This window comes from Gorilla gorilla, chromosome 8 (genome assembly GCF_029281585.2).
Source record: "Gorilla gorilla gorilla isolate KB3781 chromosome 8, NHGRI_mGorGor1-v2.1_pri, whole genome shotgun sequence".
Taxonomy (NCBI): domain Eukaryota; kingdom Metazoa; phylum Chordata; class Mammalia; order Primates; family Hominidae; genus Gorilla; species Gorilla gorilla.
This window is the reverse complement of record NC_073232.2, coordinates 46,211,805-46,228,056: the sequence shown is the minus strand read 5'-3', so window position 1 is coordinate 46,228,056 and position 16,252 is coordinate 46,211,805. Positions and strand designations below refer to the sequence as shown.

At 42.5% G+C, this 16,252-nt stretch overlaps 1 long non-coding RNA gene and 1 pseudogene across 1 annotated transcript; both read right to left on the bottom strand.

Annotated features, from left to right (window-relative positions):
- Positions 1-241: 241 nt before the first annotated feature.
- On the bottom strand, positions 242-584 carry LOC101128159 (transmembrane protein 256-like; annotated as a pseudogene).
- A 12,904-nt stretch (positions 585-13,488) lies between these two features.
- On the bottom strand, positions 13,489-15,488 carry LOC129525092 (uncharacterized). The gene is made up of 3 exons (XR_008669167.2): positions 15,428-15,488; positions 14,395-14,616; positions 13,489-13,664 (listed from the first exon to the last, which is right to left on the bottom strand). It is a non-coding gene; the product is annotated as an uncharacterized lncRNA (long non-coding RNA).
- Positions 15,489-16,252: the final 764 nt, after the last annotated feature.

Below are 16,252 nucleotides of genomic sequence, written 5' to 3'. Positions count from 1 at the left end.
TTTTGATCCATTTTGAGTTTTGTGTATATCCAGTTTTTGTATATGGGGTAAAGTAATTGTTCTTTGCATGTGGATATCCAGTTTTCTCACCATTTATTTAAAAGACTGTCCTTTTTCCTTTGAATGTTCTTGGCACCATTTTGTTTTGTTTGTTTGTTATTTGCCTTTCCCTTTTAATCCTTTTTCTGCTCCAACTCTCAAAAAATTGCCCCCAAAACCCAGTAATTAAACAAAAGGGAACTCAAAGAGCCAAAGCAAGCCAGCCCAAGAGTAGCAGGCTCCCTCCCACAGGGGCCAAAGTCTGGATGCTGGGGTCTCCACCCCAAGCCTGGTAGTAAAAGCTGGTGAAGAATAAGGTCATTCTGGAGGCTAGCAGTAACCTGGCCCAAAGGGGCTTTCTGCAAGAGGGTACCCCTAACAGGGCCAGACTGTGTAAGAAGTGGTACTTGTTGGCCTTGTCAACGAGCTCCTTCCCAGAGGCATCTGGGAATTGGGTGTCATGTACCCGATAGGAAGCCAAGCCAAAGGCCCCAGCTCTGGACGAGGCACCCACGCCAGTGGAAAGCTGCCCCTGGCCCAGCCATGGCTGTGGATTGTCAGGCGCTGGATGAACAAACATCCTTGACACCCTTTTGGAAACTCATTGGCCATAAATAAGTTTTATTTCCGGGCTCTGTACTTTATTCAGTTGGTCTGTATGTCTGTCCTTAGGCCAGTACCAAATGGTTTTGATTACTGTAGCTTTGTAGTAAGTTTTGACATTAGGAAGTGTCAGCCCTCCAACTTTATTCCTCTTTGCCAGGATTGGATTGGCTATTTGGGGTCCTTTTTCTATACTTTTAGACTTGTCAAAGGAAAGGGGATGGGGTGAATGTGTAGAATCAGGATTCACTCTGTATTCAACAAAATTTAAAGAAGGAAATCTACAACTAGATATATATTGATAAGTATTTTAACATAAACATCTCTGTTTTATGATGTTTCAGGAATAAAAAAGAATTATCTCAGAATATAAGTAGAAAATAAAGGTTACACACAAATTAACAAAATCAGTGTAGCCCTCAGTCCTGATGGTTCAGTATTAGGAGATTTAGTTATAGCGTATCCATAGATCAAATCCAGCTGGGCATGGTGGCTCACACCTATAATCCCAACACTTTGGGAGGCCGAGGTGGGTGGATCACTGGAAGCCAGTAGTTCAAGACCAGCCTGGCTAACATGGTGAAACCCGTCTCTACTAACAATACAAAAATTAGCTGGGCATGGTGGTGCGCCTGTAATCCCAGCTACTCAGGAGGCTGAGGAATGAGAATCGCTTGAACCCAGGAGGCGGAGGTTGCAGTGAGCTGAGATTGCACCATTGCACTCCAGCCTGGGTGACAGAGTGAGACTCTGTCTCAAAACAAAAACAACAAACAAACAAACAAAAAGATCAAATCCAATACCCATTTCTAGAAAAACTCCTTCTTCGTGAAGAACACAAAACAGCCATAAGCCTGCATGTGCCAAACTATGCAGCAGTTAAGTAAGCACAATAACATATTTTAAAGCTACAAACAGAACTTGCAAACTGGAAAAAAAAGAAAAAGGAAAACTACAATCATAGTGAGTGATCTAAACATAAATTTCAGAATTCGACAATTCAGTAGACAAAAAAAATAGACAAGGAAATTGGGGTTGAATAATTAAAATAACAAGATTTTATATATATATATATACACATATATATATATGCATCTTTTTTTTTTTTTTTGAGACGAAGTCTCGCTCTTGTCACCCAGGTTGGGGTGCAATGGTGCAATCTCCACTCACAGCAACCTCTGCCTCCCAGGTTCAAGCTATTCTTCTGCCTCAGCCTCCCAAGTACCTGGGATTACAGGCTCCTGCCACCACGCCCCACTAATTTTTGTATTTTTAGTAAAGACAGGGTTTCACCATGTTGGCCAGGCTGGTCTCGAACTCCTAACCTCAGGCAATCCGCCGGCCTCAGCCTCCCAAAGTGCTGGGATTACAGGTGTGAGCCACCGTGCCCGGCCTATATACATCTTTTTTTTAAAAGGGACAAGCCTAGCTCTGTTGTCCAGGCTGTTCATGAAGTCCTGGCCTCAAGTGATTCTCCTACCTCAGCCTCCCAAAGTGCTGGGATTATAGGCATGAATAAACACTATTAAATAACCTCTGTATTTTTAGAGTTCATAAAATGTGAAATTTAAAATTATGAACAAAAGGAGAACAAATTATATAAAACTTACAGGATGCATTTAAAACTCTTCACTAAAGAAAATATATAGACATAAAGATTTTTTTTATTTAGAATAAAAGACTTAAACCAGGCTCATGCCTGTAATCCCAGTATTTTGGTGCAACTGAGGTGAGAGATTGCTTGAGCTCAGGACTTCAAGATCAGCCTTGGCAACATAGCAAGAACCTCATCTCTTTAAAAAAAAAAAAAAAAAAAGAAGACTTTAAACAAAGTTAATTAAGTATTCAACCTGGCCAGGCACAGTGGCTCACGCCTGTAATCCCAGCACTTTGGGAGGCTGAGGCCAGCAGATCACCTGAGATCAGGAGTTCGAGACCAGCCTGGCCAACATGGTGAAACCCCCTCTCTACTAAAAATATAAAAATTAGCCAGGCATGGTGGTGTGCGCCTGTAATCCCAGCTACCCAGAAGGCTGAGGCAGGAGAATTGCTGGAACCTGGGAGGCAGAGGCTGCAGTGAGCTGAGATCGCACCACTGCACTCCAGCCTGGGAGACAGAGCAAGACTCTTGTCTCAAAAAAAAAAAAAAACTATTCAACCTAAGATAAAGAAACACTGATGATTAACACTGATGAACAATATTAAGCTCCTATTTGATGTATCTGAAGAAAAGAATAATAATAAAAGGAATAAAATAGACAAGACACTATAGGGAATTTCTAAAAGATAAACATTGAAATAAATAGAAAAGAAAAATTGGTGAAAAAATTTAATAAAACCAAACTTTATCTTTTATAAAAGATAAAGAGTTCACCCCCAAACAAGCCCGGATAAGATTGAGAGAGTAGAAAAGAAGCTAAAATATACAATATTAGGAAGAAGAGATATGATATAACCACAGATATTGAAGAGATGAAAAGAATTATAGGTGAGTATAATGTGCAACTCTATGGCAGTAGATTTGAAAAAACTAGAGGAGTGAATCATTTTCTAGAAGATTATGTTATCAAAACTAATTTTAAAAATATCTCAAATAGGTCTGTAACCATATGCAAGATTAAAATGTGATTAAAAGTCTATGACTCAGTACAACTCAATAATAAAAAGACAAATAACTCAATTAAAAATTGGGCAAAGAACCTGAAAAGATATTTCCCCAAGGAAGATAAACAAATCGCCAAATTGTCAACATCATCAGAGAAATGCAAATTAAAACTACGATGAAATGCTACTTCACATCCACTAGGATGGCTAGAATGAAAAAGCCAGATAGCTGGGCACTATGGCTCATGCCTGTAATCCCAGCACTTCTGGAGGCTGAGGTGGGCAAATGGCCTGTGCCCAGGAATTCGAGACCAGCAAGGCAATATAGTGAGACCCTGTCTCTACAAAAATAAAAGTTAGCCCAGTGTGGTGGTGCATGCCTGTAGTCCCAGCTACTCAGAAGACTGAGATGGGAGGATTGTTGGAGACTGGGAGGTTGAGGCTGCTATGAGCCATGATTACACCACTGTACCACCTGGGTGACAGAGTGAGACCCTGTCTCAAAAAAAAAAAAAAAAAAAGCCAGATTATAGCAAGCATTGGTGAGAATATGGAGAAATTGGAACCTTTATACATTGCAGTTGGGAATGTAAAATAGTGCAGCCACTCTGAAAAACAGTCTGGCAGTTACTCAAATGATTAAATATAGAGTTTCCATATGACACAGCAATTTTATTCCTAGGTATATGCCTAAGAGAAATGAAAACATATGTTCACAGAAAAATTTGTACACAAATGTTTATGGCAACATTATTCATGGTGGTCAAAAACCAGAAACAACCCAAATGTTCATCAATGAACAAATGGATAAATAAGTTGTGTTATGTCCATACAGTGGAATGTTATTTGGCCATAAAAGGTACTGAAATTCTAATACATACTACAGCACTGGATGAACCTTTAAAACAGGGGTGTCCAAACTTTTGGCTTCCCTGGGCCACATTGGAAAAAGAATTGTCTTGGGCCACACATAAAATACACTAACATTAGTAATAGCTGATGAGCTAAAAAATTTAAGAAAGTTGGCCGGGCACGGTGGCTCATGCCTGTAATCCCAGCACTTTGGGAGGCTGAGACAGGCAGATCACCTGAGATCAGGAGTTCAAGACCAGCCTAACCAACATGGAGAAATCCTGTCTCTACTAAATATACAAAATTAGCTGGGCGTGGTGGCGCATAACTGTAATCCCAGCTACTCGGGAGGCTGAGGCAGGAGAATCACTTGAACCCAGGAGGCAGAGATTGCAGTGAGCCAAGATCGCACCATTGGACTCTAGCCTGGGTAACAAGAGCGAAATTCCATCTCAAAAAAAAAAAGAATTTAAGAAAGTTTAGGAATATGTGTTGGGCCACATTTAAAGCCATCCTGGGCCACATGCAACCTTTTAGCCATGGGTCAGACAAGCTTGCTTTAGAACATTATGCTAAATGAAATAAGCCAATTGCAAAAGACCACAGAACTATGTGTTTAGATTCATATGAAATGTGTAGCATAAGAGTTTATGGAGACAGAAGGTAGATTCATGATTGCTTGCGACTGTGGGTGGGGATAGGAAAGTTAGGGGGGTGACAGCTAAAGGATATGGAGCTGCTTTTTGAGGTGATGAAAATGTTTTAATTTACTTTGATGACGGTTATATATATATGAATATACTAAAAACCATTGTGTTGTGGGATATTTGGGGTGTCACTTTTCTGGCTGGAAACCTCTGTGGCCAGTGGTGCTTTTGCCCAAGTTTTGCTCGGGCTCACTTGGCCTGGCACACTGCACTCATGCTATCCGCCTGGATCCCATGCCTGCCAAGGGCGAATCAGGTGTGGAGTGGTGAGGAGTATGTGAGCGAGCGTGGAGTCTGGTCACTGTGCACAGTTGGACACTGGCTGCTGCCGCGGGGCAGGCAGCTTCAGGTGCCGTCTTTCTGTGACACTGAGGCTGGGGCAGGCGCACTGCAAGCAGCTTCCCTGGCTGGCATTGGGGAATGCAGTGTCACCTGGAAACTTGGAGACGCCAGGCACTGCAGGACCCCACAGAGGGATACCCAGCTCTGGCTAGGGAGCTCCCAGGTCTGGGCTCCCTAAAGGGCAGCAGCTCTTCTCTCCTCTTCGCCTACAACATGGTGGGCAAGGGGCCCACCCTGTTTGTGTTACAGTTTCAACCCTGTTGGTGTTACAGCTCTTTTAGGGTGGCAGCTCTTCTCTCCTCTTCACCCACAACATGGCAGGCAAGGGGCCTGCCCTGTTGGTGTTACAGTTTCAGCCCTGTTGGTTACAGCTCTTTTAGCCCCACCATTCAGTGGGTCTCAAGTTCTTGTCCTGTGACCAGGAAGAATGAGATATGCAGACAAGTGGAGGATGAGCAAGGTGAAGAGGAGCTTTATTGAGCAATGGAACAGCTCACAGAAGCCCCACAGAGGATAGCTGCTTTCTGCAGCCAGGGTATCCTGATGAGGGTGCCCTGATGAGAATGCTGAGCCGCTAGCAGAGAGGAGACCCTGGAGTAGATTGCCCCTCTTTGCAGCTGGTTGCCCCGTCTCATGCTCAGCTCTGGCTAAGCCTGGGGCTTTTATGGGCCTCAGAGGGGAGGAAGTATATGCTGATTGGTCCATGGGCAGCCATAGGCGGGCCTGGAAAAGGCACCACAAGTTCTGACTCCAGTCCGTGGGACCGGCAACCCAGCCCCCAGCTTTCAGACCCTCCCTGGCCTGAAGGTGGGGCCTCACTGGGAATCCGCCCCCTTCTGCCCAGGAATTTGTCTGCTGTTCATGGTGCCCCGGCTCTGCCAGAATTTTCTCCAAGATTGGAGTGGGTGCCAACAGCAGGGAGAAGCCAGGCAGTGGGAGCAGGCACTTCTGAGCCTGCAAGGGAAGTGAGTCCTTCCCGGGTTCCCAAGAGTAGAGTGATGCCTGAGTCTGCAGCTACAGTTTGGGTGGCTGCAGTGGCACCTGGAGAATTCCCACCGCAACTCAGAAGGAGCAGGGCCCCCACTTGTTTTTGGCTCCCACTGGCTCCATGGAGGTGCAACCCCATGGCTCATGCCCGCTACAGCAAGTGTGATAGCAGCTGGCCCAGCCATCTGAGGTGCCCACTGCCATCAATTGCACAGTACATTTTAAATAGGTGAATTGTATGGCATATGAATTATATCTCAATTAAACTGTTAGAAAATCCATGACTTAGAAATGTATCAACTCTGGATGATTTTACAGCTCTCTATACTATTAATAAGGTAATATTAACTTCTGTAACTTCCCTCCTTATATCTCAGGGGCTTAGCACAATAGAAGTTTACCTTCTACTCACATAAAGACCAAAACAATGTTTCTCATTGTTAGGTGACAATCTCCCAATGGTATTTCAAGATTCCATGTTACTCCCATCTTATGTGTCTACTATCTTTATTTTTTTATTAGTTTACTTTATTTCAATCATTTTTGGGGAACAGGTGGTTTTTGGTTACATGGATTAATTCTTTAGTGATTTCTCAGATTTTGGTGCACCCATCATACAAACAGTGTACACTGTACCCAATGTGTAGTCTTTTATTCCTCACCCCCCTCCCACCCTTCCCCCGCAAGTCCCCAAAGTCCATTATCATTCTTATGCCTTTGCATCCTCAGAGCTTAGCTCCCACTTATAAGTGAGAACACATGACATTTGGTTTTCCTTTCCTGAGTTATTTCACTTAGAATAATGGTCTCAAGCTCCATCCAGGTTGCTGCAAATACCATTATTTCATTCTTTTTTATGGCAGAGTAATATTCCATGGTGTGTGTGTGTTTATATATAGGTGTCTCACATTTTCTTTATCCACTCATTGGTTGATGGATATCTACTATCTTTAACAGATGGTTCCAAGGTCATTGCAAAAGAAGATGCAAAGAGGATGGAAAATCGAAGGTTCCTATGCCCCAGGTCTGGAAAGGATCTGCTTCTACCCTGTTCCATTAGCCAGAACTCAGTCACATGGTACCCTAACAACAAGCAAAGCTGAGAACTGTAGTCTAGTGTGGGCCCAGGAGATAGAAGAACTGTTGAGTCCTTATCAAATTTTAACAAAATGGAAACTTTGTTATTCTAATTATTCCAGATGGTTGAAAAACATTGCTAGCCACTTTATAAAGCAAACATGACCTTAATAACAAAATCTGATGAGTAAGTTCCCAAAACATTATAGACCTAAAGTCCATAAAATGGCCTAAAAAATTATAGAACAATTTCACTTAAGAATATAGATGTGGCTGGGTGTGGTGGCTCATGCCTGTAATCCCAGCACTTCGGGAGTTGGAGGCAGGTGGATCATTTGAGGTCAGGAGTTTGAGACCAGCCTGGCCAACATAGTGAGACCCCCATCTCTACTAAAAATATGAAAATTAGCCAGGGGTGGTGGTGCGTGCCTGTAATCCCAGCTATTTGGGAGGCTGAGGCTGAAAATGAAAATCTCTTGAGCCTGGGAGGCAGAGGTTGCAGTGCCCAGCCTAGGTGACAGAGTGAGACTCTCTTTCTCTCTCTCTCTCTCTCTCTCTCTCTATATATATATATATATATGCAAACATTCTCAGTGCACACAGTTTAAAAGTAGGAAATCTGTCAACATAAATGAAGGATACTTTAAAGACAAAGATCACATAATTCTGTCAATAAATGCTAAAAATACTACTTATAAAATTCCAAAGTGATCTCTTATAACAACTCTAACATAGGAATATGAAGATTATAACTAGACAGGATTAAGGCTGGGATTGGAATAAAAACTGCTCGGAACAGGAAAAATAAAGATGAAGTAAAGAGCTGATCTAGGTAAAAATGGAGCAAAGGAAACAGAACTAGGAAATCTAAGCAAGCAAGCCACTATATTTTTAACACTATGTAGACACAACAGAAGAGACTGATGTCATAAAAAATACCTTGACTATTGCTTTTTCTGAAAGTTCAGGAAAACTAATTTCACATAAAAATAAATAAGAAATACTGAGGTCAAATCTTATTCAAAAGTATTATAGGCTGGGTGTGGTGGCTTATGCCTGTAATCCCAGCACTTTGGGAGGCCGAGGCAAGTGGATCTCTTGAGCACAGCAGTTTGAGATCAGCCTGGGCAACATGGCAAAACCCTGTCTCTACTAAAAACACAAAAACTATCTGTGCATGGTGGTGGGTGCCTGTAGTCCCAGCTACTCAGGAGGCTGAGGTGGGAGGATCACCTGAGTCTGGGAGGTCAAGTCTGTGGTGAGACATGATTGTGCCACTGCACTCCAGCCTGGGTGACACAGTGAGACTGTCTCAAAAAGCAAACAAACAAACAACCCCAAAGTATTGTAAGAAAAAAGAGAATAAGGGGGAGAATAATATTACTACAAACAAAAAAAGCATGCCAGAAAGATATACCTGCACAAAAGGTCAATAAATGTGGTATAGCACATGAACAGAATTAAAAACAAAAATCACACGATTATCTCAATAGATGCAGAAAAAACATTCAACAAAATCCAGCATCACTTTACAATTAAAACTCAGCAAAATTGGCATAGAAGGGACTTCCCTCAATGTAACAAAAGCCACATATGACAAATCAAGAACTCAACCCCTTTTACATAGCTGCAAAACAAACAAACAAACAAACAAAACAAAATAAAAAAAAACTTAGGAATATTAACAAAGGAGGTGAAAGACCTCTACAAGGAAAGCTAAAAAACGCTGCTGAAAGAAATCATAGATGACACAAACAGATGGAAACACATCCCATGCTCATGGATGGGCAGAATTAATATTGTGAAAATGACCATACTGCCAAAAGCAATCTACAAATTCAATGCAATTCCCCTAAAAATACCACCATCATTCTTCACAGTTAAAAAAATTGTTTTAGAATATGGAACCAAAAAAGAGCCCACATAGCCAAAGCAAGACTAAGCAAAAAGAACATATCTGGAGGCATCACACTACCTGATTTCAAACTATGCTATAAGGCCATAGTCACCAAAACAGCATGGTGCTGGTATAAAAATAGGCACATAGGCCAATGGAACAGAATAGAGAACCCAGAAATAAACCCAGATACTTACAGCCAACTGATCTTCAACAAAGCAAACAAAAACATAACGTGGGGAAAGGACACCCTTTTCAACGAATTGTGCTAGGATAATTGGCAAGCCGCATGTAGGAGGATGAAACTCGATCTTCATCTCTCACCTTATACAAAAATCAACTCAAGATGGATTAAGGATTTAAATCTAAGACTTGAAACTATAAAAATTCTAGAAGATAACATCGGACAAACCCTTATAGACATTGGCTTAGGTGAGGATTTCATGACCAAGAACCCAAAAGCAAATGCAATAAAAACAAAGATAAATTGCTAGGACTTAATTAAACTAAAGAGCCTTTGCACAGCAAAGGAACAGTCAGCAGAGTAAACAGACAACCCACAGAGTGGGAGAAAATCTTCACAATCTATACATCTGACAAAGGACTAATATCCAGAATGTACAATGAACTCAAACAAATAATCAAGAAAAAAGCAAACAATCCCATGAAAAAGTGGCCTAAGAACATGAATAAATTCTCAAAAGAAGGTATACAAATGCCCAACAAACATATGAAAAAATGCTCAACATCACCAACAATCAGGGAAAAGCAAATCAAATTGCAATGCATTACCACCTTAGTCCTGCAAGAATGGTCATAATCAAAAAATCAAAAAACAGTAGATGCTGGTGTGGATGCGGTGATCAGGGAACACTTCTCTACTGCTGGTGGGAATGTAAACTAGTACAACCACTATGGAAAACAGTGTGGGGAGTCCTTAAAGAACTAAAAGTAGAACTACCATTTGATCCAGCAATCCCACTACTGGAGGAAAAGAAGTCATTATATGAAAAAGATACTTGCAGATGCATGTTTATAGCAGCACAATTTGCAATTGCAAAATCATGGAACCAACTCAAATGCCCATCGATCAATGAGTGGATAAAGAAACTGTGAGAAACTATGTATATATAAAACGGAATACTAAGCCATAAAAAGGAATGAATTAATGGCATTCACAGCAACCTAGATGAGATTGGAGACTATTATTCTAAGTGAAGTAACTCAGGAATGGAAACCCAAACATCGTTTGTTCTCACTGACATGTGGGAGCCAAGCTATGAGGATACAAACGCATAAGAATGATACAATGGACTTTGGCGGCTTGGGGGGAAGGGGGAGAGTGTAAAAGATTACAAATAGGGTGCAGTGTATACTGCTGGGATGATGGGTGCACCAAAATCTCAGAAATCCCCACTAAATAACTTACTCATGCAACCAAACACCATCCATACCCCAATAACTTATGGAAAAAGAAAAAATATAGGAAAAAGAAAAAATATAGAAAAAAGAAAATTAATCAAACCCAAGGACGGGTTCATGGGAACCTCAATTTATAGTCAGTTGGTCAGAAGCACAGGTAAAACAACCTAGGGCTTGTGATTGGCATCAAAAGTGGGGAGCAGTCTTTGCGTACTGAGTGCTCAACCTGTGTTATCTGATGCTGTATCAAGGTAGATAGTGTCAGAATTGAATTAGTGGACACCCAGCTGGCGTCTGCTGCAGAATTGATTGCTTGTTTGGTGTTCTGGAAAAACCCACAGACATTTGGTCATAGATGTATTCTTTATTAGATGTGGCATGAGAGCAGAGGAAAAACAGTTTGTGTTTTCCACACAATACTCTAGGAAAATTACTAGGCTTTGAAGAAAAATAAAAATTCTCTGGTCGTCTAGGCAAAAAAATCCTTATGTTAGAAGTGAAAGAAAATTGGATTATTATCATACTTTTAGGCAGTAATACTTCATGCCAGAAGAAAATGGAGTAACATACTTAAGATCTTCAGTGAAAGAAAGTGTAAATCAAGGATTTTATATCCAGCAAAGGTGACTTTTAAGTACAAAAGCAGAGACAAACTGTTACCAACATGTGGGAACTCAGGGAACATTGTTTCCATTGCCCCTTCCTGTGGAATCTACTAGAGGAGCTTCAGACAACCAGAAAGAATAGAGAGACACCAGCGTAAAGACTGGTGGTGAATGTTAACATATAGATACTTGTAGAATGTAATGGTTATATGATCTGATTGTGTAATTATGGTACAATCCCCCAAAATAGTGGGGGCACAAGGAGAATGAAAGAGCTTATCAAAAATATTTTAAAACATTTTCAATAATCATATTGGTGGTGATAGTATTAGTATGACTACTCTGATACTGTTGTGTGTACAATGTGGAAAAAAGCAAATGAGTGTTTATGAGGTTTCTAATCAGTTGATCCTCTGTGTATTGATAACCAGAATTCTTGGCATGGAAGAAAGAAGATACAGATGTAATATAGTAGATGTTAAATAAAAACTCTGTAATATAATATTGGGCCAGGTGTAGTGGCTCATGTCTGTAATCTCTGCACCTTGGGAGGCTGAGGTGGGAGGATTGTCTGAGGCCCGGAGTTTGACACCAGCCTGGGCAACAGAGTGAGACCCTGTATCTTAAAAAAAAAAAAAAAAAGCAGGGTATGGTGGTGCACACCTGTGGTCCTAGCTACTCGGGAGGCTGAGTGTTAGAGGATTGCTTGGGCCCAGGAGGTCGAGGCTGCAGTGAGCTGTGTTCATGCCAGTGCATTCCAGGTTGGGTGACAGGGTGAGATTCTGTCTCAAAAAACAACAAAACCCCAAATTCTAATATTGAATTTGAATTGGAAAACCCTGTATGAACTGTTGAGGTATTTTATCTTAAAATATTTATATATTTTATTTCTATTTTCTAGTTCTGTCGACCAAAAACATCTGGGCATAATGACCACCCAAATGCGGTGAGCATTCCTAGGACAAAAATTATAGCACTGAAATACCATTTCCTATGAAAAATAAACCAGGCTTTTAGAGAAATATTGTGAGAGGAATCTGGAATATCTTATCATACCAGACAGAGAGGAACTTCTTAAGCCACAAAGGTTATGTCAAAAGGACCCAGGAGTCAACTTGAAGAGGCTCCCAGTAGCCAAAATGGGACAATGTGAGCTTCAATGAGGATAATAATTATGATGGACTGAAATCTATCAAATGCTTAACCCATGAGTTAATAATAATACTAAAAAAATAAAACCCACAAACCAATTTGTCTTTTTTGGAGGGTGACAGAGAAGCAATGCGTTGTCTTAGATCCTGGTAATTAAAGGGAAAGAATCAAGCATTTATGCCACTTCTCTTGTATGAACAGTACCATGGAGTAACCAAATAATAAACACCTTATAAAGTCATTCTAGCTAAGAAATAGAATATCTGGTGTGATTTGAAAGCTTTCACCTTCAGTGTCTAGGGCCAGCTTTCTGCCCCTGGCACCCACACCCAACTCCCTGAGGCTATGGTTCCATTTATTTCTATGCATCCTGGCCCTCACTCTCATCTGACACATGCCCTTACATTCAGGAGATGCTCAATAAATCCTCTGTAGAGTGATGTGAACCCAGTCCAGAGTGAGACTTGGAGGATGTGTGGCTTTGGGGGATAGAGAGCCTGCTCGCTGTCCATCCCCCATCTCAAGGAAGAGCTACAGAGATTTTTTCCCAACTCTCTCCCACTGTCCCAGGGGTTGTGGGGGCAAATCCTGTGGCTTTTCCTAAAACCCAGACCCAGAGGAGTTCAGAAATGGCAGGGATGGAGCATCTTCAAACCTGAACTTACTTAGTAGGAGGGAAGGCCGGAGGTCGCTTAGTTCATCTCACTGCCACCAATTCATGTACAGGATTAAGGAAGCCACCTTTTTGGGAATAAAAATGTTTGACATCCTGTCATCAAGCACTGGGCCAAGGGAACTCAGTGAACAGGTTCTATTTGACACTTCACTGTAACCTATCCCTTCCTGACTCCAGCCCCAGATCAATTGCTACCTCAATTAGTGAATTAGAGCATGTTAATGACTCCGTGGGAGCCATCTCAAGGTTCTGATCCGGCATTTGACCAGCATTATATTGTCATGTAAGAGTCACACATGCTCATTGACCATTCCTTCAGATAGTATTTTTTGGCCATCTTCCAGGTACCAGACACTATGCTAAGCATTGAAATACAGAGGGATGAAGAAATGGTGCCTGTCCCCAAGGGTTTCATAGTCTACTGGGGTAAAGAGATGGTACAGTGGGTGTATTCGTCTGCTAGGGCTGCCATTACAAAATGTCAGATTGGGGTCTTAAACAACAAACGTTTATTTTCTCCCAATTTTGGAGACTGGAAGTCTAAGATCAAGGTGCTGGCGGGTTGGTTTCTCCTGAGGTTTCTCTCCTTGGCTTGCAAATCGCCACCATCTTGCTGTGTCCTTTTCTCTGTACACACCCATTCCTGATGTCTCTCTCTTCTTATAAGAACACCAGTCCTGGTTGGGCATGGTGGCTCGTGCCTGTAATCCCAACACATTGAGAGGACGAGGCGGGTGGATCACTTGAGGTCAGGAGTTTGAGACCAGCCTGACCAACACGGCAAAACCCCGTCTCTACTAAAATTACAAAATTAGCCGGGAGTGGTGGCACACACCTGTAATCCCAGCTATTCGGGAGGCTGAGGCATGAGAATCACTTGAATCCAGGAGGCAGAAGTTGCAGTGAGCCAAGATCATGCCACTGCACTCCAGCCTGGGCAAGAAGAGTGAAACTACATCTTGAAAAAAAAAAAAAAGCACACCAGTCCTATTCCATTAGGGCCCCACCCTTATGACCTCATTTAACCCTAATTACCCCTTACAGGCCCTGTCTCCAAATACAGTCACATTAGGGATTAGGGTTTCAACATATTAATTTGTTGGGGCTGGGGTAGTTGGGAATTCAATCCATAACAGTGGGTTTTAAGAATTATAATAAAGTCAGGACCAGGCTGCAGGGCAACAACTGTTCACCCTCATGACCATGTGGCTGACTGGGAGCTGGGCTGCAGCACCGTGAAAGAGTATGGCACTGCATATGGCTGGCCTGGGAAAAGATCAAAATATAATATCTGAAGTCTGATTTCTACTGAGTGCGCATTGCTTTTGCAACATCGTAAAGTTGAAAAATCATTAAGTGAAATATCGTAAGTCAGGTACCATCTGTGCTGAAAACTGGGTGGCTTAGAACAACAGAAACTGATCATCTCACAATTATGGAAGCCCGAAGTCTGAGATCAAGGTGTCGTCAGGGCCAGGCTCCCTTGCTCCAGCCCTCTCTCCTGGCTTCTGGTAGTTACTTGGCTTGTGGCAGCAGAAATCCATAATCTTCACATGGCATTTCCCCTTTTTATAAGGACAGCAGTCATCTTGGATTAGAGGCCTATCCTGCTCCACTATGACGTCATCCTAATTCATTACATCTGCAATGACCCTATTTCCAAATAAGAACACATTCTGAGGTTCTGACAAGTCAGGACACCAGCATATGAATTTCTGGGAAGAACGTGATTCCGTCCCTAACAGGAAGCTCTGGAAAGAGTCCTGGCATGATCTGACGGAGGCCCAAACTAAGGAAGTGGTGGTGTGGATCCTGAGGGTGGGGACTGGGCAGTCTTAGTTCAGGCTGCTATAACAAAATACCATAGGCTGGGGGCCTTAAGCAACAGACGTTTATTTCTCACAGTTCTGGAGGCTGGAAGTCTGAGATCAAGACCTGCATGGTTGAGTTCTTGTGATGGCCCTTAGGGCAGTTGCAGACAGCCATCTTCTCACTCTGTCCTCATGTGGTGGAGAGGAAGCCCTGGAGTCTCTTCTTATAAGGGCACTAATCCCATTGTGAGGACCCCAGCTTCATGACCTCATCTAAACCTAATCACCTTCCAAAGGCCCCATCACGAAATACCATCACAGTGAGTGTTAGAGCTTCAACACAGGAATGGAGGGGGGACACAAACATTCATTCCCTAACAGGAATGGATTTGAAAGTTACTGATATGGGGTTTTGCCTGGTTTAGTGATGGCTGAATGTGGGTTGGAGAAAGAGGTAAGAGGTGATGACCCTGTCTGAGAGGTGAGGACCCCTCCTCCCAGGACCCTGGCTTTTCTGAGGGCGTGAGTAATGGCACTTCTGACATACAAAGGGCTGACAGAGGAGCAGGAGGTTTGTTTGAAGATATTGAGTGGTTTTAGGCCCAGGCTCTGGAGCAAGACTCCTGGGTGTGAATCCCACTTTCCCCACTTACTAGCTACAGTGGCCTTGGGTAGTCCCTTAACTTCTTGATGCCTTGAAGGGAAGTAACAGCACCTGAGTCACAGGAGTGTGGGACTCCACAGAGGGTGATAATCCACGTAAAGTGCATCACTCAGCCTGGCTCACAGTCAGCACTCAGTGAGGTCACTCATGACCATCACAATGACTGACTAGAGGCTCCATAGGCAGCTGGCATGAAAGGAATTCTGGTTTGAGAGATCATGACCAGCCTGAGAGTTATTTTCCCACCTCCAGTTCCTTCCTGTGTGTTGAGAGCTTGCATGCATGTGTAGACGCCCCAGCCTGTGTGTCCAAGCTCTGTCCACAGCTCCCTGCAAAGAGCTAGATTAACTTACCCTGCAGTAGTGTGCAGTATGAAGAAAAGGGAAGCCATTCCTTGTGAGAAGCTTGAGGGAGGACTAGTCAGAGAGAGTGTGAGGACATGAAAGAAGGGACAGAGAGATTCCAAATGAAGGGGGTAGTCAACAGCCTCCAATATTGAAGGGACTGGGAGTCAAATGAAGGCTGAAAAGTCCTAAATTTGGCTCATAGAGGTCCTTGGTGACATTAGCAAGGACAGTCTTTTGGAGACAGAGAGCAGTTGATAGAGTAGGAGCCAGGCCTGGCGGCTTGAAGGCCTCTGAGATGGAATGGAAAACCAAATATTGTATGTTCTTATGTATAGGTGGGAAATAAGCTATGAGGACACAAAGGCATAAGAATGATATAATGGACTTCGGAGACTTGCGGGAAAGGGTGGGAGGGGAGTGAGGGATAAAAGACTACACACTGGGTATGGTGTACACTGCTCAGGTCA